At 45.8% G+C, this 23,526-nt stretch overlaps 2 long non-coding RNA genes across 4 annotated transcripts in view; both read left to right on the top strand.

Moving 5' to 3' along the window:
• The window catches only part of LOC105476452 (uncharacterized), a 201,746-nt gene extending 199,330 nt beyond the window's left edge, over positions 1–2,416 (top strand). The window contains exons 4-5 of one of the 2 annotated variants that reach the window (XR_011611089.1): positions 661–871; positions 2,091–2,416. This is a non-coding gene — a long non-coding RNA (uncharacterized lncRNA). Of the gene's footprint in view, positions 1–660 lie in introns of both variants that reach the window. The other variant, XR_011611088.1, reaches the window with a different exon arrangement.
• A 136-nt stretch (positions 2,417–2,552) lies between these two features.
• Positions 2,553–23,526, top strand: LOC105481655 (uncharacterized). Of its 2 annotated transcripts, XR_011611086.1 has the most exons (4): positions 2,553–13,892; positions 14,116–14,184; positions 21,652–21,821; positions 22,347–23,526. It is a non-coding gene; the product is annotated as an uncharacterized lncRNA (long non-coding RNA). The 2 variants fall into 2 exon arrangements; XR_011611085.1 differs by lacking the exon at positions 2,553–13,892 and having other exon boundaries at positions 13,901–14,184.

The raw sequence follows: 23,526 nt of genomic DNA on the forward strand, positions 1-23,526 counted from the left end.
AGCGTGGAGCCACGCAGCCCATGTCCCTTCTCCTGCTCCTCTTACCTCTGCAGGCAGCTCTGGGCAAACAAGTCAGTCTTCATTAAGACAAGGCACACCTGTTACCTGCGCGAACTCTGCCCTTCTCCCCGGTGGCAATTAGCCGGGCTCTGGCTGGTGGAAAAGCATTGGCTTCCCCTGCTCTCTCAGTGAGCTTTTCTTAGTGAAAGGGCTATCAGAATCTCCTGCCCAGGGGTCCTGCTGTCCGTTATTATATCACCGCCCCTGCCATCCTGCCTTTACAGCAGCCCTTGGAGAGGAATCTTAATGTGTGCTGAAGACAGCAGCAGGAGTAGGAGGGGGCAAGGAGAGACAAGAACTCGGGTTTCTGGGCGGGTGAAGGGGGCCTGCACTGTATTGTTTTAAACTTCAGACAGACAGTTTCAGGAACCTTGTATTTATTTATTCCTTATTTCTAGTAAAGGTGAGAATGCAGTGAGGGCTGGTCCAGCATGGATAAAACCGCTGCCCGCACGGTGGGGATTGGGGCGGGGCTGGGGAGAAGAAAAAGTGCCACTTTGAACAGAGCAAGGAGGGAATGGGCTTTGTGGGGTCATTTAGTCCATCCCCCTGCCTCCTTAGCCTTCTGAACTATGAAAGCCTTCCCTTTCTCTCAATTAGGAATGAAGCATGCCGGGCTCGCGCACTGCCCCTCGTTATGTTCGTGATTGCGTGAGGATTCTCCCAATGGCTCTCCAAGTCCTTGCAAGGCAGTGTCTCTCTGCTTACAGCATTCTGTTCCAGCAGGAAATGGAGAAAGAGTGCCCAGAAGGTGAAAAAGAAGAGAAGACCCCCTGAGGGGGACATCCACATTTATTTGAGCACCTACCAGGTACCAGACATTATACCTGACCATTTTTGCCCACAATTTCAGTTAACACACTAAGACCCAGAGAGAGTAAGGGATTTTCCAACATTGCCCAGCTGTATGTAGTACCCACCGTGCCCTTCCACCACCATCTCATTCACGGTCCATATTCATTCCAGGGACACCCCAAGCTACTGGGGGAACCAGGTTCGGGAGCCAAGCACAGGCCCTCCTCAGACCTTAGCCTCTGTCTGGCCCCTTCCTCCGCTTGGTGCCTGGGCTCCCCTACAGCCTCCTGTGCTCCAGGCATCCTGACCTAGCCAGTTCCCAGATAGAAGGCCCTTCTCTTTTCCTGATTCCCACCACAGCCCGACCTCTCAGAGAGGAAGGGCGTGAGTTGGAGCCTGTGTCTATCTGACCAAGGCCCTGGTGAGGCTCCATGCCAGCAGCTCCTAGTAAGTGCCTGGTTGCCCCAAAGGGCACCAGCCCCTCTCCTATAATGCCAGTTAACCTACAACCTTTCTCCCCACTGTACTGAGGAGGTTCAGAAGCCACCTTCTGGATTCTCTAGATTCAAGGACACAAGTGCCTGGTGCTTCTGTGGTGCAGACTAAAGATGTCCCTTCCTCACTTGAACCCTTCTCCTCAAAACCCCAAGGCTGTCCTATTTTCCTTGCCCAGAAAGAAAACCTCATTCTGGCTCACCAGCTCCTCCTGCAGCTCCAGTTTCCCTTGGAGGAGGCACGCTGCCATGCCGCAGCCCCTGGGTTGTTTTTTTCTTTTTTCTTTTTTTCTTTTTTTTTTTTTTTTTGAGATGGAGTCTTGCTCTGTCACTCAGAATGGAATGCAGTGGTGCGATCCCGGCTCACTGCAACCTCCGCCCCTCCAGGTTTTAAGAAATTCTCTGCCTCAGACTCCGGGGTAGCTGGGATTACAGGTGCATGCCACCACGCCTGGCTAATTTTTTTTTTTTTTTTTTTTTAGTAGAGACGGGGTTTCACCATCTTGGCGAGGCTAGTCTTGAACTCCTGACCTCATGATCCACCCGCCTCGGCCTCCCAAAGTGCTGGGATCACAAGCGTGAGCCACCGAGCCCGGCCCAGCCCCCAGTTCTAAACCAACCTGGCAGCGCCAGAGGCCTGAAAGAGGGCTGCTCCTGTCTTCCTCCTGTCCAGATCTGGTTTCTGATTGTTCGCTGCCCTAAGTCCTGACTTCTTCTTTTGTCAATTATCCTGTATTCTAGAATCACCTTCCCCTGCTCCCAGGAACTGTATTCCTCACAGTTCTGGAGATGGGGAATCCAAGATCAAGGCGCCAGCAGATCCAGTGTCTGGTGAGGGCCTGCTTCCTGGCGGATGGATGGCCACGTTCTCATTGCAGTCTCACAACAGCGGAGAGAGAGCAAGTTCCCTAGAATCCCTTTCATAAGGGCCCTTATCCCATTCAGGAAGGCTCTGCTTGCATGATCTGAGGCTCACAATCACCTCCCAAGGCTCTGCCCCAGTATCATCAGTTTAGAGGTTGGGATTTCAATGCATGAATTTGGAAATTTGGGGGTACACAGGTGTTCAGACCGTAACAAACTCCTAACACTACTTGTGTGGGAAAAAAATATATATATATATATTTTTTAATTTATTTTTAAAAATCTCTTATTCTCTATGACTTTACTTTTATGACAAAATAACATGCTCATTAAAGAAAACATAGAAAATTGAAATATGAAAAATGTAACATGAAAATCACCTGTATTCCCATTCACACAAAAAGCTCTGTCCACACTTTGGAGTAAATACTTTACGTTTGGGTTCTTTTCATGCATGTATAAATGTCCGTAGCCATATATCTAAATACAATCACATTTTTTAAAAGTGAGATGATACACATATATTTTTTAAATTATGGTAAAATACACATAACATAAAATGTACCATTTAACCATTTTTAAGTGTGCAGTTCAGTAGTGTTAAGTATATCCATCTTGTTGTGAAACAGGTGTTCAGAACTCTTTCATCTTGCAAAACTGAAATCCTGTGACCGTCAAACGACTCCCGGTTTTGCCCCTGGCACCCACCATTCTGCTTTCTGTCTCTACAGATTTGACTGCTGTAGCTGCCTCATGCAAGTGGGGTCACACAGGATTTGTTCATTTGCGACTGGCCCATTTTGCTGAGCATAATGTCCTCAGGTGTTATCCATGCGGTAGCACGTGTTGGAATGGTCTTCCTCTTTAAGACTGAATGGTACTAGGTACCAGACATCATGCCTGACCATTTTTACCCACCATTTTAGTTAATACTCATGATAACCCAGAAAATATTAATAGATCAATTCCCCCACTTTACAGAAGTAGTCACTAAGACCCAGAGAGAGGAAGGGATTTTCCAACATTGCCCAGCTGTACATAGGGTCCACCATACCCTTCCACCCATTGTATAGAGTTGGGCAGGTTTTTAAAAGCTCTCTACACCTCAGCTTTTCCATCTGTAAAATGAGAGAAATAATAGTAGTGGCCTCACAAGGTTGTTGTTATTAGAAGTAGTTAATAGATATAATTCTTAGAAGAAGACCTGGTACATCATAAACATCTTGTAATTGTTCACTGCTATTATTAGTAGTATTAATTATTATTACTTGAGACACAGTCTTGCTCTGTTGCCAAAGCTGAAGTGCAGTGGCACAATCATACCTAACTGCAGCCTTGACCTCCCCCGCTCAAGTGATCTTCCCACACCAACCTCCCGAATAGCTGGGACCACAGGCATATGCCACCACCCCCAGCTATTTTTTTTATTTTTTATAGAAACAGGCTCTCACCATGTTTCCCAAGCTGATCCTGACCTCCTAGCCTCAAGTGATCCTCCTGCCTCAGCCTCCCAAAGTGCTGGGATTACAGGTGTGAGCCAGTGCACGTAGCTATTATCATTATTATTAGTCTTTTATTCCTGAATGACAGAGCTTTCTGGGCTTAATAATAATAATTACTACATATGGAGCACCTTCTACATTCAAAACATGTGCCTGGCACTTTACATTAATTATCTTATTTAATCCTCAATGACTGCATAATGTAGTAGTATTATTTCTATGTTTCAAAGAAGTCAACTGAGGTTCAGAGAATTTGTAGAACTAAGTAAGCAGCAAGGCTGGATTTCCAAGCCAGGGTCATGTGATTCCCAAGCCCACCCTCAGCCACTGCACTGTACCACTTCCCAGAAGAACCTGTGAGCAGGGGTGATCTACTTGGAGATGATCCATCTTTGCTCATTATCATGTGAGGCTGCAAAATCTCCTTCTGTGGCAGAACCTCCCACCCTCCACACCCCCAACAAGTTCCAGCTGCAAAAGACATCGAGGGACAGGGAGGCAGGTCTGCTTCCTCTTCCTTCCCTTCCCCTCTCTTCTTTCTCCTTACTCTGCAGTCCTTCCCTTGCACATTGAGGTAGCCCTGTGGAGCTATAACTATGTCTTGGTGGGATGTCTCATAACTGAAGGAGGCTCCTGGGAGAGAATTTTGGACAGAGGGAACTTTGGAGGGGATTCCCCTTGTGTCTCAGGATGAGAAGTTCAGAGAAACAGCTGGTAGTCATTCATCATACATGCCTACTCATACATAGGTCAGAGATGAGGCAGGGAAAGCCCCGTTACTAGAAGGGTTTAAACAGGGACTGGATAATGATTGACCAGGGACCTTATAAGGAGAATTCCCTCTATTGTCTGAGGTTAAAAGAGTTTCTACAGTTTAAGCACATGAGAGGGGAGCTCAGGGAACTTAAAGGCAACTTCTGGAGACTCCTGCAGGGACCACAGTGGGTTCTGAGCAGTAGAAACATGATTCACGTTCACATCCAAAGCCCCTACCAGCTATTCCTAGGAAAGCCCAAGCTGAAATGGTATTATCCTTTTCCCAGAGGTTTCTACTCTTACCCCACACTCTGGCCTTCCTCATGCATGCATCCATTTCATTAGGCCCAAATTCCCAAGAACAGAAAAAAACAGCAGAGAGCTAAGAGCCTTTCTACCTGTCCAGAGCAAGTATGTGTTGGACGTGTATGTGTGTGTGTGTGTGTGTGTGTGTGTGTGTGTGTGTGGTTGTGTCTGTGTGTGCATGTGCAGAAGTGTGCTGTAGGGGCAGGATAGTGGCTACTGGTGGCTTTTCCTGGCCTTTCAAGCCCCATGACCTGAATGATGTGGCTTCATGGGAGCTGGCCATGACTCAACTGTGGACAAAATTCAGCTTCTAAAACTCTGGAAATCTAAAGAGAGATCTATTGGCTTGTAAGCCAAGGAGTGACCAAAGTACATTGTGTGTGTGTGTGTGTGTGTGTGTGTGTGTGTGTTGGACGTGCAGGGGTTCCTCCTCTTTGGGCCATCATTCAATGCCCAACTCAGTCACATACTTCTCTTAGGACTCTGAGAAGTTTCCCAAAACTCAATGAGCCTTCTTTTATTGAAGCACTATAGAAATAATAGTAGTAGTAAGTAAAGCAATAATAATAGAACCAATTCCACAAAAATGTGGTAGGACCAAGTGGATAATGAATGCAAAAGCACTTGGTGGAAAGAAAACACATGCTGATACGGGTTGGCTCTGTGTCCCCACCCAAGTCTCATCCCGAATTGTCGAGGGAGGGAGGTGATTGGATCATGGGGACAGTTTCCCCCCATGCTGTTCTCATGAGAGTCAGTGAGTTCTCACGAGATCTGATGGTTTTATAAGTGTTTAGAAGTTCCTCCTTTGCTCTTCTCTGTCCTGTCACCTGGTGAAGAAAGTGCTTATTTCCCCTTCCCCTTCCCCTTCTGCCATGATTGTAAGTTTCCTGAGGCCTCCTCAGTCATACCAAACTGTGAGTCAATTAAACCTCTTTCCTTTATAAACTACCCAGTCTTGGTATGTCTTTATAGCAGTGTGAGAACAGACTAACACATATGCCCTGCATGGGAGAGCTCATTTCATTAATGCTAAAGTCAACAGAGCCTTGAAAGTGGCTTACAGGCATGGCCTCAGGAAGAGCCAAGAGCCACCAAATGTGATCCCCTCTTCTATCCCTAGGAGCCCCTTGACAAGCAGACTTCCCAGGATGTAAAGGAGAAGAGCTCAAGGAATTGCCATGAAGTTAGTGTAGAGAGTAGTTTGGTGATGAGTCAATGGTCATTCATCCCCCACCTCATGGTGCAATACTTTGTAGTGAATCTTCTGAGTCCTATGTCTCAATTTCCTTATCTAACAAATGGCATGGTGGTCCTTGCCCTAGCTAACCCATAGGATTGACTTGATTTGAAAACCCTGAAATGTTACTCGGTGGTGGGCTTCAGACTCCCCCAGGCAGGATCCTGCAGCTCTGGGCCATGCATATGCTTCTGTGGACAGGGACATCATCAGCTCTCTATCCAGCCCGCTCCCCACACTCTCACCCCATGGCAAAGCCTGAGCTTTGTGCCTGCTAGAGGGAGTAGAATATTCACTCAGGGAGAATATTCCTCCTGGCAGAGAACAGGCAGCACTCTGGGTGTATGTCTGGGAGCCCCACCCACTCTGGCCATCCTCCTGTGTGAGGATAGGGAGCCAGGTCAGGCCACCCCCTCCAAGTTGCTGCCTTTAAGCTACTGTGCTTTGTGCTTTCTGGTGTTTCAGTTTATCTTCTCAGGATTTGGAATTGGGAAGCAGGACACTCCTTCAGCTCAGATATTTGCTTGTGCCCCAGACTCCAGAGACCCTCTCCCCACCTCCTTTCCTCCCTTGCCCCCTTCCATGGGGACCAAGAGGGGCTCCTTCCTCAGGCCTTGGGGAGGGGCTCACATGCCCTTTGGAGGCTTCCATGGAGAGACAGTGGCAGAGGATGAAAAGGAGGAGCTAAAGAAGCAGAAAAAGGAAAAGAGGAGGAAAAGCCAGGAGATTACAAGGGATCAAGGAGAGGCTGTTTTAAGTACAAGGCAGCGTACCCAGGAGCTGGGCTCCTGTGGCTATGGGGGCTGGAGGCTGCATGGCAGTGGACGCTGAGAAGAAGCTGTGCATTTGAGAAGCCGAAAGAAGATGGTCTGTCCTCCCGCAAGGGCCTCAGGGACCTCAGGCAATGCTGGGCTCTCAGATGGTAGGGTGGGGGCATCCATGCCCTCATCTTGGCCTAGGAGGCAACAGGTGTTTATCTGAAGCACCTCTGCATAGGGTGGACATCAGACAAAGATAGTGTGTGTGTTTATGTGTGTGTAGATGCATGTGGGAGACACATTTCAGTGTGCAGACTGCATGCATTCATAACTGTGTGTTTTCGAATGTGCAGGCCAAGCTCCAGACAGTGCATGCCTGTCAAAGAGGCCCATGGGCAATCTGAAACCATGACTGGACACCAGCCCAGGCTGCGACAGCCCAAAGGACAGCCCTCTCCCCACATCAGGGCTGCTCTGACCATGTCCCAGCTTAAGCAGGGCAGTTGTCCAAGGCTATCACCTTGCTCTCTGCTGGGCTCAATTCATGACTGGCAGGTGGCCAGGACCCAGTGGTTCACCAGGGACTTTCTCCCTTAGGCTCTCACATGATCCTGGTAAAAACCGCGTGGTGCACAGTACAGTTCTCTTTACAGAGACAGGAACCAAAACTGAGAGTCTCAGAAAACTGCCTTTTGAAGTCAGATCCAGTATTGTTTCCTTTGCCTGCAAATGTTATTAGGTACTGTTTCTGTATTTTGGGGCCATCTCCTCTTACATCTCTACCCTTTTAACCCCTAAGGGTCAGAAATGTGCATAGAAGGCCAGAGTAGGGACCTTGCTTTCCCCATCCATGTTCTTTGTGACTGGACTTAAATGGTGAGGGTGAAGGTGGGTCACAAGTCCAGAGTTTAGCTCCTGGGAGACCTTCTTCCAAGGCCTGGGGGCCTATAAATTCCAAATTCTAGACTTACAGGGATTTTAAAGTTGGGAGCAGCTCTGTATAGGAGGGAAGAGGTGCTGCTATCAGGAACTCAGAGAGGATTTTTGGAATCTGTTGGGACTGTGTTCGAATTCCAGTTATGTGACAGAGGCCAATCAGTTCTCTCTCTCTCTGCATCTCAGCTTTCTCATCTATAAAATGGGAATCTAATAAAAATAAAAATAACAAATACTTGTAGAATGCCAACAAGATGTAAGACTCTATTTTAAGTATTTAATATATATTAATTTAATCTTTACAACAATATTGTGAGTCAGGAATATTATCACCATTGAACAGATGAGAAAACTGATTCTCAAAATATTAAGTGATTTGTGCAACATCACAGTGTTCGTACACAACGAATATGGGACTTGAGCCCAGCAGTCTGGCTGCAACATCTGTGTTTAACCACTGCAATACTTCACAGCAGGCCGGGCGCGGTGGCACAAGCCTGTAATCCCAGCACTTTGGGAGGCTGAGATGGGCGGATCACGAGGTCAGGAGATCGAGACCATCCTGGCTAACACGGTGAAAACCCGTCTCTACTAAAAAATACAAAAAACTAGCCGGGCGAGGTGGCGGGCGCCTGTAGTCCCAGCTACTCGGGAGGCTGAGGCAGGAGAATGGTCTAAACCCGGGAGGCGGAGCTTGCAGTGAGCTGAGATCCGGCCACTGCACCCCAGCCTGGGCGACAGAGCAAGACTCTGTCTCAAAAAAAAAAAAAAAAAAAAAAAAAAAACTTCACAGCAGGACTGGATAACTACCTGAACCTTGGGTGGTAAAAAAACAGCTTAACAACATGTGGTGGTTTTAAAACCTGTCTGCAAACTCTTTGATACTCCTCCATCAAAAGGCAAAATCTAGGTCTCCTCCCTTTGAAAGTCCGAGATAAACTGTGAGACAGACTTCAAGAATTAGGATGCAGTGAACGGGATGCTATGAAACTTCCAAGGGTGGCTTAGGAAAGACCTTTGGCTTCTGCTGGTCTCTCTCGGGATACCTGCTTTGGGAGCCTTCTGCTGCTGCGTGAGATCCCTGGCTACCCTGGAGAGACGTCAGACAACAGGTGAGACGCCCGAGAGCCCTGGCTGTCTGTGTCTTTGCAGCCCAAGCTCTAGACATGTACTGAAGAAGCTTTAAGGATGAATTCAGTCCCAGCTACTCCCTGGCTACAACTATAAGACAGACCCTCCCAAGTAAGAACTGCCTAGCCAAGCTCAGGCAGCTCCAAGATTTCAGGGCAAAATAAAAGATGGTTCTATCTTTAAGCTACTGTTGGGGTGGTGTGCTATACGGTAGTAGATAGTCAGAACACAACATTTACTTTACAATAGTTGTAAAGTAAGGAATGAGGAATCACTGAAAATGTAGATGTCGAGCCCCTGGTGGGGACTGCCACCTCGCTTTCCCTCATTCCTCTGCACTCTCTGGGTATCCTCACCAATACCTCTTGTCTTAAAACAGAAGCGACTCATACACAAGTTCCATAGCCACCTCCACCAGACTCTGGAAACCAGTGTCGTGGATTGCAGCTTTCTCACCTGTGACTGGTGATCTTCACAGCTCTTTAAAAAACAAAAACACTGCACATGATGCTACCACATGGAGGCACTGGCACGTATAGTCAGGGAATTATCGGCACCTGATGTCATTCCAGAAAAGCTCCTGGAACTTACACTGGGCACGCTCTGTTGCTGACCTCTCTTCCTTCCCTAAGTACGCATTAGGTTCACACTGTGCCAACTTTTCCTTAGATTGTGGTTTTGTGCAGGTAAAGGCTTTAGCTTTATTTTATTCTTCCGTGCATTTTGTGGATTTCATCACTGAGACAGAGAATAATGCATATTAGAGTATAATGAGGGAGCCACAGGCCTATCTGAGGGAAGAGAAGTGGAAAATGAAAGAATAAAAGGAAATGGAGAACAGAATAAAGAAAGGCTAAAGAAAAGAAAGAAAGGCATAGAGAGGAAGAAACAATCAGAAGGAGGAGAGAGAGAGAGAAAAGATAAAAACGTGGAAGGCAAATGAAAGGGAAATGAGAGAAAGACAGGACAGGGCTTAAGATGAAAGACAAAATGCAACGAGGAGAAAGTGGCCATTTCATTGTGACTGCTCTGCCCTCAGTTGAATCCTGCAGCCGGGGAGCCTGGAGGCTGCAGTCCCCAGATCTGCCCACTGCACTTGGTGCCAGGGCTGGCCTTGCACACATAGCTCTTGCCTGCAGCTCAACACCCTGAGCTCCTTAAATAGCTTTGAACCGCACTGAGTGGTGGATAAACATTTGTTTCACAGCTCACAAAGCAGAGCTGCTGGCTACCAGCAGGTTTGATGTAATGAGTTCCATTCTGGACCCCGGGGAGCATTTAGAATGGGCTCTTCTTTGCCCAGGCTGCCAGTCAAGCTGGTACCAGGGGGAAAGAAAAAACACAACACTAATCTCTTCCCCACCATCCCTGTCCAGATTTGGAGTCCCCAGAAACCAAAGTACTCCATTCTCAGGGGATGGGATTAAGGAGCAGGGTGCCCCAGGAACCTGAAATGTGAGTGCCAGAAAGGGTGGCTGGATAACCTCCTTTTTACGCATCCTTAGGAAATTACTTGGACTCACGAGCAGTCCAAAATCCACTCACTTCTCAGGAGCTGAGAATTGCAGACAGAGTCTCTGGTCTCATCCCCTCTCTGCTTGCTCCACACAGCCTTCTTCTGCAGCTGTGGAGCTCAATTCTTAAGAAAGGAGATAGCAGTAGAACAGCCTGGCATTGCTGCCCTTGGTTGGCAGCTGCCCTCCTTGACCACTGCTCTCTACCACCCAGATCGTGCCCAGAGCTTCCTGTTTACCTCTGTGCTCAGAGAGCCACAGTGCCCTGCGTTTTGACCCCCAGTCCCATCACAGCAGGGGAGGGAGGGTGGTGGGGAAAGGGCTGCTGATCCTCCTCTTTGTTTCCCCTTTCCTCCCAAACTTCCCACTCCAGGACAATATGACATGCCACCGGAAGGAGCTGAAGACCAGTTGATATGATGAATAAATGGTAATTATGCGGTTGGCCTTTCGGCACTTCCTCTGTGGATATTAATAGCCATTAATGCCCTGCTGTTTTGCACTGCACGAGAGTCTGCCAGACAGAGCACAGGGCAGGTCACTGCCCCAGCCCTGTGCTCATGCCCCCCCACCAGCACTGCCTCATTTGCTTCAGAATTTCAGGAAGGAAATGAACTAGCAAAGACAGTGGGTAGAAAATTAAAAGGGGTGAAAATAAATCCAAAGGGGAAGTCATTTAGATTTCCAGGCAAATTGGTTGTTGAATTGGCTTCTTGGACTGTTATGATTGGGATCTCCTAGGGGTCATCTTGTCTCTTTCCAGATTCCAGGCAGGAGTCACCATGAAAACTTATATCCTTTTCCTTAGAGTTCCTGGGGCTGAGAGAAATTGTCAGATGAGTACAGAGGCAGACTTGAATTTCCCCACCAATGCAAGCTGGGCAAGAGCAGAACTGACCAGGCTTAAATGGCAGAAGTGTAGACAAACGTGGACAGCCTGAATCCTACCATTCTTTGTAGCAGCAGCATAGTGTACGGAAGGAGCATAGGCCTTGAAATCAGAGCCTGGGGTTAACCAGCTGGCCCTACTACCTGCTAGTTCCACACTCTGGACTACAGGAGATAACAAAAAGAGTGTAGCCACAGCATGAGAAGACTTAACTTTATCGCTGTGTGACCTTGGGTAACTTACATACCTTCTCTGGACCCTACTTTTCTCATCAGAAAAAAAAATTCCTAGAACAGGACAGTATATAATAAATAAATACCAGTTCTTGTCGAGTAGTGTGTTGGAGCTACTGGTATGCCTTCCTTCCCAAATTTGTGTTCAGTGACATCACATTGGTAGCCTGAAATTGGCCATGGTAGGAATATTTACACCAGAGAAATTGGTAATGCTACAAATTAGGTCTATTCCCACCCCCACCCTGCTTAGGAGAACTGATTGTTCAACAGATACCAGCAAACGGCTGTTCCTGCCTATTTCAGCTGTTTGGAATAGTGGGGTCTTAGAGCATGTCCTTGGGCTCCTGAAAGCCACAGACCAGCCCTTTGGATGATCTATTTGCCTCCCATACACCTCAACAAACTGTTCACTTCAAACAGGGATTGTCAAAATCTCCTTGAGGCCCTATTAGAAAGCTGCAGCTCCTTGATCTATTCAGCACCAAGAGGCAATTGTCGAGGAAGTTGATTGTAGTTCAAATCCAGGTATCAATTCAAAATGTTTTTGCCTCAGACAACCGCGTGCGATCAATCAGTAATGTAATCCTCTGCTGGTAGAACACAAAAACAAAGCCCCACCTTGCCTCGTAAACACAACATCATTAGTCTTAGGATAAACTATAAATTGATGCATAGAGCAAACAGCCAGAGCTGTGTCCCAGGGAATGGGAGCAGATGAAATAGCAGTACTTTATGGTGAATGACAAATCATTGCTCGTTCCGTTCCCTATCAAGTGGAACACCATCAATCACATGGTGGACTCGTTGGGTTCCAAGACAGATAGGACACCACGAACAGATGCTATGGCTGGGACTGCTGGCCTGGGCAGTGCTGTACTTTTTGCTTTTCCTGGAGGGGAAGAAGAGACCAATCCACTTTCTGTATGGTCCTGTCCTTCATTCAAGTTTATAACGATGAGTAAGTCAAGGAATCCCATCAATCATAATGTCCTTGAGAATGCGAACCTTCATCCTTTTCATGTTGCACAAAGTCCTGTTTGAATGGCAAGGGAAAGGCCAGGCTTCTGACCAAAGAAAGAAGGAGCGGAGGACAGATCAACTGCTTTTTTAATTTCAGAAAGTCATTAAAATCCTGTCTGTCCTCATATAGTGACTCTCAATCTCTGGGTCTGCCATAGTGCCTGTAATCCAACCCCTTGGATCACTCTTTTATATTAAGGTATTATGTTCAAAAGGAGCATATTACCACGTGCATCCCAGCTCCAACACAATGGGTCATTATCTGAGCACATAATAGGTGCTCAGTATCTATCTTCTAAATGGATAAATGAAAGGATGGATGCATGATAACACACAGTAGGTAGTTTGGATGGAAGGAAAAGAGGAGCAGGAAAGGAGTGAGAGGTATGATTATAAAATTGACATTAGAGTAGGTGACACTGCTTTCAGGGACAGGAGACTGGAATGGGTGATCCAAAATGAGGAAAGGTGATGTAAGAGGGAAAATAGGATGTCCTTGAAGATAATACCCATCTCTTTCTAGTGTTTCCTAGGGCCAGTTGGTTTTTAAGCAAAGCATATTGAGGGAATAAAAATCAAAGCCTATCTCTATTCTAATGGGAACATGAGGTAAGGAGGAAAAGTTAGGTGGTTGTGATTGGCTGTCGCTCATGAATAATCCCACAGGCCCTATTTCTGGCCTTCTGCCATTCATGGGGTCAGGGAACTGAGAAGCAGTGGAATCTTTCTGACTGCTGATTTAATTAAGTGTGGCTAGTCTGTGACAGAGGCTGACTCGGCACCAAGCCAAAGTCACAGGTGAGTTGGTCATGTCATTGATGGGTGAGTCCAGCCTCATGTTTGACCAAATCAACCAGTCATTTGGGATATCTGAAGACTTATGGTTAGCAATTGATCCTGCTATGGTGCTGGAAGACACTGGTGATTTGGTTAAAACTCATCGATAGATAGATGATAGATAGATAGATAAATAGATAGATAGATAGATAGATAGATAGATAGATAGATAGATAGATAGATAGACAGACAGACAGACAGACAGTGAAAACATACTGACTGATTCAGGCAATCTGACAGTCTGGGGTAGCTACAACTTTAGTGAAACCAAGTATTCGACATTATGTAGTGAAAACCATGTTTGACTTACATCTTTTTTCATTTCACCTAGTTGTTGTGGACATTGTGCTGACACACCTAAGGGTGGTTTGGAAACAGTTGGCATGTTTTCTTTATGTATTTTTCACCTTTGCCATCTGTAACTGGGAAAGGGTATCCTTCCTCCTGCCAGTTCTCCCCAGCTGAAGTCTACACAACCTTTACCCAGACATCAGAAACAGCTGTCTCAGGCAGAAGGCGCTTGACTCCAGGTGGGCGCTCAGCAGCAAGGGCAGGTGAGATAATGAGCAACAATAAAGTCCTTTTCAAGGAGGTGGGAGTCTGTTGGAGAGGTGAGCTGGTTAGCATATGCTGGCCCTTACTTGGCTCCTAGCATTTGTTCTTCTGTGCAGCTTGTTTCTCAGTGTGATATCAGATTTACTCTTCCTTCTCTTCCTCCTTTCCTGCCTTCTTTTTTCCCTTCATTTACTGTGCATGACACTGTGCTTGATGCCACAGAAGAGTCAAAGATGATGCAGCTATCACCCATACCCTCAAGGAGCTGGCCACACTCTACCTAGAGAAAAGGTAAATCAAATGCAACCATGTTGCTAATAATAATAATAAATGAAGAAAAGATAAGAAGAGATTAAGCATTTGGAGTTCAGGAGAAAGGAAGTAGATGTGTATTTGGGCTTCATAGAGGAGATAAATATTGTACACACATGGGCCTAAAAGGACAGGTGGGATTAGAATGGTTTCAGTGCATGTTGCCATCTAGAAAATTTTATGTGGGGGAAAGGAGAGAATAAAGATGTAAATGCAAAAATAAATTAGAGTAGTGTAAAGAAGTCAAAAGTCCTGGAGAGAAAATACGGGTAGGTGGGTAATAAGAATAACACTTTTGCCCTGATGAAACAGTGGCAGAACAAAGAGGGTATCAGATGCCAGGTTAAGGACGTTGGACACATTTTGGCCATCCATTGGGAACCATGGAAGATTTCTTAGCAGTTTATGATACTTAAATTTATCTTTGATAAGAATAATCTTGCATCTATGTGTAAGGTAGTTTGGAAGGGGGCAAGATAGACAGTAGAGATAAAAGTTAATAGATACGAGTCAGAACATGGCAATAAAAAGCTCGTGCTAAGGCAATCATGAGAAAGCCATGATGGGACAATGCTGGAAAGCAAGTCTGTTTGGAATAAATAGGACATGGTTCTAATAACTACACACTAAGATGAGGGGTGAAGAGTCAGAAGTCACTGCAGCTTTGTGCTTTGATATTTGGTTGAGTGACTTGGGAGAAAGGATGCTGATGGTGTCAATCTCCCTTTGATCCACCTCTGACTGCAGCACAGCTGTAATGGAGAGTCCCACATGGCCTCAGACTCACCCAGCACTTGACCTGAATCCCACCTTGAGGTCCTCTGTGCTTCTTTCCACATTGTGCCCTAGGACCTTCTTCAAAACCTAGGAGATTGCTTGAACTGCCCACAGATTAGCTTGAGTGTAGGGGACATAATGCCCTGGGAGACTCCCAGCTAACGGGGAATGGGATCAATGCTGCACCTTCAGTCCTTCAGAAGAACAATTGAAAGCATCTGTCAACTTCTCAGGAGGTCCCAGTGGAATGGAGGCTCCATTGCCCACAGCACTGATCCTGATGATGTTCCTCACATCAGTGCTTCCTGCTCCTGACTAATTCTCCCTGCTCACTCACTGTTACATGCTGGGATCACCTCCCATATGAACTACCTGCACCCATTTCTTGCCTCAAGTTTTGCTTTTGGGAGAACCCAGGACAGACATAAAGGTGTAGCTCTTCCTAAAACAAAGGTAATTGAGTCCAGAACTCTAGAGAGATGCTGGGGTTTGAGATATTTATTTCTCAATCATCTACATGGACAAGGTAATTGAAATTAGGGAATTAAATACAATTGTCTAGGGGAGAGAATATGGAGAAAAAAGAGAGAAGGGAAGAAAATCAGACCTTGGAGAATTTTCCACCTGGTAGATGGGAAGACAACAAGCAACTAATGCAGTAGACAGAGAATAAGAAGAGCAGAGAGATAGTTGTGGCAAAAGTGAAGGGATCCTGAGAGAGACCATCTGAGATGAATGCTGTAGAGGCCCAAGGAGGATGTGGCATTTAGAAAGTCTTTGAAAACCTTGCAAGAGTGATTTTGTTGGTGACAGTGAAAGCCAGTTGCAAGTGTCAATGAGGTAAGGAAGTGGAGGCCCAGAGCATGGATTGGAGGTCCCTAAACCTGGCTCTTTGGGTGGCATCAAAAAATGCCAACATCTCACAGTGGACTTTCTGAAGTAGCATCTCCATAGAGAAGGGCTTCTGTCTCAATTAGATTGAGGGGAAAGAGAGGTAAAGTGATAGTTGGATAGCTTGAGGTATCAAGGCACAGAGAGGTGTTAAGAGTAAAAGAGAAATAGAGAAGATGTATCCAAGGTGGAGAGAATTAGTCAGTGGAAAGGAAGATGTTAAAGATGCAAGGTGATGGGGAAAATGTCTGGAGAAGGACTCAGAGGAGAAGGGATCAAGAACATGACTTCCTAAGTTTAGTTTTAATAAAGAAGATTCATTCATTCACCCATTCAAGAGGCATGGGCTAGGTTCCTCTGTGGGAGGGCACTTTGCATAAAGAAAGGGCAAGTTATGGCCACTTCCCTGTAGGAGAGAAAGAGGTAGAAAGAATCAGTAGAAAATTGTTAGATTCTAGGACAGAAACATTTGTGGTATTTTGAATAGTAACTCTGACCACATACCCACTGAGACACTCAGGAGAAGGTAAATTCCCAGGGCTTCAGTTTTCTCAACTTTAACCGCCACTCCCCTGGGTTGCTACAACAATCACACAAGAACATTGCGCTAATGTGCCCAGCACAGTGATGAACACACAGTAGGCCTTCCAGAGAGCTTAGTTTTCTTTATTTTGGAAGCAAAATACAATGACATTGCAGAGGAAGAAATGTTTTACTCTGCTCCAAGGGCTAGGTAAAGCTTTCCAGAAAAGCTATTACTCAAACTAACTTGGAACTGAGAGAGGGAAAGAGAGAGGCCATCTGAGAATTTGGGAATCATTGGAGCAAAGAGCAGGGCAACTGGGGAAGGTAAATCAGATGGCTCTTGTCTTCCAATAAACAGAAAGCAGGGTTGTCATTTAAGGGTACGTAGCACGGGCTACATTGCATCCCTCCCCTGCCAAATTTATATATTGAAGTCCTAATCCCCAGTACTTCAGAATGTGACTGTATTGGGAGACAGAGCTTTTAACAAGGAAATTGAGGTAAAATAGGGCATATGAGTGAATGAGCTTTAATCTAATAGGACTCACTACAAGAAGAGGACATTAGGACACAGACATGCATTAGGAGAAGGTAGCCATCTGTTAGACAAAGAGAGAGGCCTTGGAAGAAACGAGCTCTGCCAACACCTTGATCTTGGACTTCTAGCCTCTAGAACTGTGAGGAAGTAAATTTCTGTTGTTTAAGGCTTCGGTCTGTAGTATTTGCTACAGCAGACCTAGCCAACTCACACAGTAAGGGTGTGGGATAGCAGCAGATTGGAGAGACTGAGGAAAATGAGGATGGTGTGGAAGAGTTCTGATGGGAAGGTCAGTTAAAGCTAAGGAAATGGTTCCCAAAGAGATGGTGGCCCAGCTCACCTTATAGATTGTGGGTGGACCCATAACTTTTTTTCTCCTGCAGTGTTTGCTAGGGCAGCAGGTTGAACCTGGGCTGTGTTTGGGTTCTGGCACCAAGGGACTCACGGGTCAGGAGAGTGGGAACTTCCAGATTGGCTGAGGGCAGGTGAAATGACTGGCCAGGGGCACAGGCTCAGGGAGACAAATGAGGCCAGAGAGGACATGCTACTCTTCTTAATCTAGGAGATTAAGGAGAATTCTGGAAAGGGAAAATAATTGGATGATTAAATGTGAGGGAGTGGGAGTTTGGAAAGGACAGAAAGACTGTATCACAGAAGGGTAGTGGGCTTGGAGGTATGCTCCTGGTTTAAAAATAATGGACAGAACTTTGTCATAACATGAGAGGACAGAATAGAATGGTACAGTGTGAGATTTCCCCATGGAGAGTTAGGGTAATGGTATTCTCCAGCTTCCAGGGGTCTGTGTTTTAACAGCAATGTACTTCAACATCCTGGATTGAAGCCTTCATTGTTGGGTGGATATGTGAGGCCTTGGACCCTTAATGTCTTGCCTAAAATTATTATGCTTTAGTGGGGCTAGAATCTACGTCTCTTAATTTCCAGTTTAGGACCCTTGACAACACTGTTCCCATCAGCAGGGCCATGGTAGTGAGGGCACTGGCACCCTCCCTCCACAGAAAGATCACGTTTAAGAGCCATTTTCTCACCCCCTCTCTGGGATGAAGCCCATGAATTCACAGAACTCGTGACCAGGCAGGTGAGACTATGAACCACATGATAGAGCTGCTTCTTAGACTCAGACTCTATGGCCCAGACCTGACTATAGCCCCAAAATCATCCCTAAGTGCTTGGAGAGGAATGGAAGGAAATGGGAATTAAATATCTTGGGAATGTCATCAACCCAGGCCATTTTCTGTCAAATCTCTGCTTTAGGTGATTTTCTACATTTTTCTTAAAGATATTCACATGGCTCACACCTGTAATCCCAGCACTTTGGGAGGCTGAGGCGGGCAGATCACGAGGCTGGAGATAGAGACCATCCTGGCTAACACGGTGAAACCCTGTCTCTACTAAAAAATACAAAAAAATTAGCCAGGTGTGGTGGCGGGCGCCTATAGTCCCAGCTACTCTGGAGGCTGAGGCAGGAGAATGGCGTGAACCCGGGAGGCGGAGCTTGCAGTGAGCCGAGATTGCACCACTGCACTCCAGCCTGGGCGACAGAGTGAGACTCTGCCTCAAAAAAAAAAAAAAAAAAAAAAAAAAAAAAAAAAAAAAAAAAAAAAAAGATATTCACAGATTCCAGTTACTTTTGCAATAACCAATCATACCCCAAGTCTAGGAAAGAGCCTGGCACCAAGCAGGCACTCATTAAATGTTTGTTGAGCTTTTATCGAATGCTCAAGTCTTACTACCTGGAAGTTCTTCCTTATATCCTGTCACCAATGTGTTTCTTATAGTGTGGTTAGCTAATGGTTTCCATATTCCCTAGCAACAGTTCTTAGCTTAGGTGTCAAAACACAGTAGTTTGCCTCATCTGTTTTGAGGTACACTGCAAGTAATTTGTTACCAATAACAAATAACATTTTGTAAAATGTTTTACTCGTCCGACCCGGGTATAGGGGTGAAAGACTAATTGAACCATCTAGTAGCTGGTTCCCTCCGAGATTTCCCTCAGGATAGCTGGCACTCTCGCAAACCCAATCTCCCACGCAGTTTTACCCGATAAAGCGAATGATTAGAGGTCTTGGGGCCAAAATGATCTCAACCTATTCTCAAACTTTAAATAGGTAAGAAGCCCGGCTTGCTGGCATGGGGATTTTGTAAAATAGAGAAAATTTGAAAGAGTGCTTATCGTAACATCTCTCTTGCTTTACTTGCATTTCAGTTTGCTTTCTTGAGTGGGAGGGCAGTGGTAGAGTCACAGCTGGATTACAGGGGATTGTGTATCACCTCTGTTAAGGCAGCGAGTGTGTTTGGAATATGTCACTTTCACCTGAGTGTCCTAAGAAGAGAAACAGTTATGAGACTTGCCATTGGAACATGTGTTCCTCCACATGGAATAGATGGCTACCTCTTTAGCTTTCTCCTTGCCAGGATAAACATTCACAGATCTGCCCAGTGGCTGGATATTCAGCACATTCCTGAAGAGCATTTTAATTGGCTGAGTGGGTCTCTGAGGACCTGCCCCCATTAGCAGGAGAGCGATTCCTGAATGATGTCCAAACAGAGCAAGTGCAGCTGTGTCCTAACAACACAGTCCTGGGGACCTCTGAACCACATCTCCCTCCGCAGCCTTGGCTATTTCAAAGAGATCATTAACAAGGTGGAATTGGGTGCCCAGAGGGTCACTGCACAATATACATTGCTACTGTCTTTTAATGGACTTTCCCCAGACATGGTGATTCTTAAACTGCAGCATCGGCAGCTGCTAAGGCCAGGGAGGGCCATGCTGTCTGCAACCAGAGCCACCCTGCCAGTCCTGTCGAAGCAGAGCTGAGCTTGGGCAGATGGATCAGGCTTGGAGAGGGGAGGAGGGGAAGTGGGTTTAAGGGGAGGAGGCATCAACAGAGAAGCCAGGCAGTAGCCCTCAGAGGACTTTGTTATTGATTTAGCTTGGGAACTGAAAGTGGCAGGCAGGCAGGTGGCAGGGGCGGGCAGGAGGGAAGACAGGTGTAGGCAATTGTGGGCAGTGATTAGCTGGGGTGGTGCAGATGTGGCTGGGGGTGTCAGCTGGTGGAGATTAGCATGGGTGCTTCTGAGAAGTGTTGCATCAGATGGTGGTTTCACAGTCCAGATGTGAGAAGCCAGTGGTCCCTGCCTTCCCTGCTTCCGTACCCCTTTATACTCTCCCTACTCTGCCAAGCATGCACTTGTACTTTCACCTACCCTGCCACAACCACCCCTTTCTGGGCATTCCTCTCTAGGTGAAGGGCATGGACATCAGATTGTCCTCCCCTCAGTCTTCAGTTTTTCAGCCAAGTTCTGAGATGACGACACGGACTGAACACCCTCAGACACCAGGCAAGACGAAATATGCATAATCGGTCAGTGCAGTCATGCTTATTCCCGTGAGAAATGCACCTCGTGACAGAGGACTTTTATACCCCTGTGTCTACTTTGCCTGTCCCCCTTTTTATAACCTGCCTAAAATTTTTATTAATATAAATATTCATATGTGATTACGATATACACAAAAAGTAAATACGCCAGCATAACTCCCACCTAGATCAAGAAATAGAAAATTCCCAGCACTCCCCACACTCCACTGGGCCCCGTTCTACCCGCCAACTTCTACCTTTGTCTCCAAAAGTGATCACTTGACTTAAATCACCATAGATTCATTTTGGCTCTTTTGGAACTTTATATAAATGGACGCATACACAGTACATTATGTTGTACCTACCTCTTTTTTGCTTAATAATATGTTTGTAAGCAATAGTTGGTTCTTCTTCATTGCTGCATATTATCCTATTTCTACGTAAATCACAATGATCAGTTCCAGTGTTGAGAAACATTTGAGTTGTTTCTGGATTGGGGTTCTATGAATAATGCTATTCTGATCACTTTAACAGGTCTTTTAGTGGTTATACATATGTATTTCTACATAGCTAAGAGTGAAATTGCCAGAATCATAGGGCATGGGTATATTCAACTTTAGTAGAAACGAATTGGTAGAAAGCATTTTGCAAAATGATAGTGCCATGTCTCTACTCTGATATCTCAGGACTGGCTTGCCCTCAGCCAGAGGCCCAGGAGCTGGTAGGAAACTAGCCACCATCAACAGCTGCCTGTCTCGGGCATTCTGTAGGACCCACTGTAGGACTTTTGCTCACCCATTTCAGCACTTGGTTCCTTACATTCATCCTTTTCTAAGTCTTGGCGCTTACAGACCCTCACACCCTATAACCATTTCAGGTGCTCCCTGCATTGATGACCCCTTTAGATGTGGCTTCTGTGACTTACTGACCAGTTTATCTGCTCAATTAAGCTCCCAACTACACTCCTACTCCATTCCACAAAGTTGGATGAGATGCATTCCAGTTTGGGCTCCACAGAGCTGATTCAGGCCAGTGCTAGTTTCTAGCCTCTCCGTTAGAGAGTGCAGGATGATTGGAGGTGGAGCTTGTCACACCGAGAAAAGAAGCAAGTGAACTGTAAGACAGGCAAATCAATGAAATTGGCATTTTTCTTTATTAATGGGCCCAATTTGTCCTGGGTTAATGGCTATTTACAAAGTTTCAAGATGCCTAGCCCTTTGAGTTTTATGGCATCTTGACCATACTTTCTTGATATAGTGTGTGTGTGTGTGTGTGTGTGTGTGTGTGTGTGTGTGTGTGTTGCTATCTCACAGCATCTGTTTATTTCCATGTCCGCAGCAAAGTGCTGGGTACACAGAAGGACTATGTGACGAAGCGCCATCACATGGCTGGTAGCCTGTGGTGAGTCACCGGACTTCTCAACTCCCACCTCACTGGGGTGGAAGGAACAGTAACCACAATGCTCCACAACTCGGGCTGCACCCGTATGATTGGAAACAATCTGTGAAGTGAGTCATATCAGTTGCAAAAACAATTAAGTCAGTGGGAAAAGAAAATCAGTAAAACTGGTTATTTGGCTTGATGAAAAGAAAGCAGTCCATTGTTTGGTTACATTTTTCACTTCCCAGCTGGTCATTGTGACACTAACTGAGGCTGGGCTTGCCTACACAAATGCTTTCAACAGTTTTGACCAGGACTATGTCTACACAGCTCTAAAACCATCTGGCACGTTACTCAATGGAGTCAAATAGTCCATCAACTATTTGCCTCAATAGTCATTTTAGGCTCATGACCATTTTATGGAGACCCTATAGAAAACTACCATAGACATTTTCAAGAAAGACAAGACTTTGAGGGCACAATCCCACTCCTATTGCATTCTGTGTCTGGGAACTCAGTGACTTCAGGTAGTTCTAGGTAATATCTGCTATTGGGAGTGGGAGGCAGACAGGGGTTAGGTGGAGTTCAGAGCTGTGAAATGCAGAGATGATTCCCCCAAGTCATGCTGACTGAACGCTTTACTTTCATCCTAGATTGTGGAGTGAATGACCCCGAAGAAACAGACTTCTAATTCTAGCCTTTTGGAGATTATTAACCCAACTCCCAGATTTTAGAGATGAGGAAAGGGAGGCCCAGGGAGGTGGGGATACATGTCCAGGATCACAGAGGTGAAAAGTGAGTTTGCTTGGCTAAGTTCAACTGTACCTACTTGTCTCCAGAGACTGCTCAGGAACTAGAACACCCTGATACAACATAGGCACCTGTGATGGAGATATTCCCTCAAAAGTGGAATGGGGCATGAAGGAGAATTGTCTCCTAAAAGCTGGGAAGTTTCTCCTAATCCTTTTTAGGGTACCTTCCCTGTATCCCAACTGCTCTTCAACTGCCGGAACTCATGTCAGTCTCCAAAGAACAGTGTCTAAATGTGTATGATGCCACATTGGCTGAAGTGTGCTCTAATTGTGCAGATATTCCAATAAATGCTATTTTATTAAGCTGAGCTACACTAAATCTGTCATCTCCATAAGTAATACCACAGCAAATCTGTAGGTAAGTTCAGAACACTGCAGTGAGCCATGCTGGGCTATTAGTTTCAATTCAGCGCTGTTTCCTGTAAGTTACAGCATCTCAGGGGCACAACTTAGGCACTGAGTAATAAGATTTGGTTCCTTCCAGATGCCCTCAGCTCCCCAAAACAACAGAAATGGTCAAAGACAGAGGCAAGAAGACCAGAGAACCCTAAATGTTTACTGTCCCTAAAGTGTTTGGAAACAGCTTGGACCAGTGTAGAGTGCTGGAACAGAGAATCAAGAGCATCAGGTTCGATTCCCACCCTTACGAACTGCTCAGCCTATGAAAATTACTTTGTGTTTCAGGCCTCACTCTTGTCATCTTTAAAATGGCAACACATATACACACCCCTCCGCAGTAAATACAGAGGTTCTGCAAGCCAGGACGTTAAGTACTTAGGATGAAAATGATGACGATTAAGTCTATTCTATCACTTGATCCGATTCTCTCTGACTATTCTGCAGGGGGTAATAACATGGCCTGCAGATGATCCATAATCCACCATCTTCTGGTGAAAAGAGAGGAAAGGGGTGTGTGTGTGTGTGTGTGTGTGTGTGTATACACACACACAAACACAATTTTATATATGCACATTAACATTAATGTATATACATTTTATATACACATCAGTGTTAATATATA

Source organism: Macaca nemestrina, chromosome 12 (genome assembly GCF_043159975.1).
Source record: "Macaca nemestrina isolate mMacNem1 chromosome 12, mMacNem.hap1, whole genome shotgun sequence".
Taxonomy (NCBI): domain Eukaryota; kingdom Metazoa; phylum Chordata; class Mammalia; order Primates; family Cercopithecidae; genus Macaca; species Macaca nemestrina.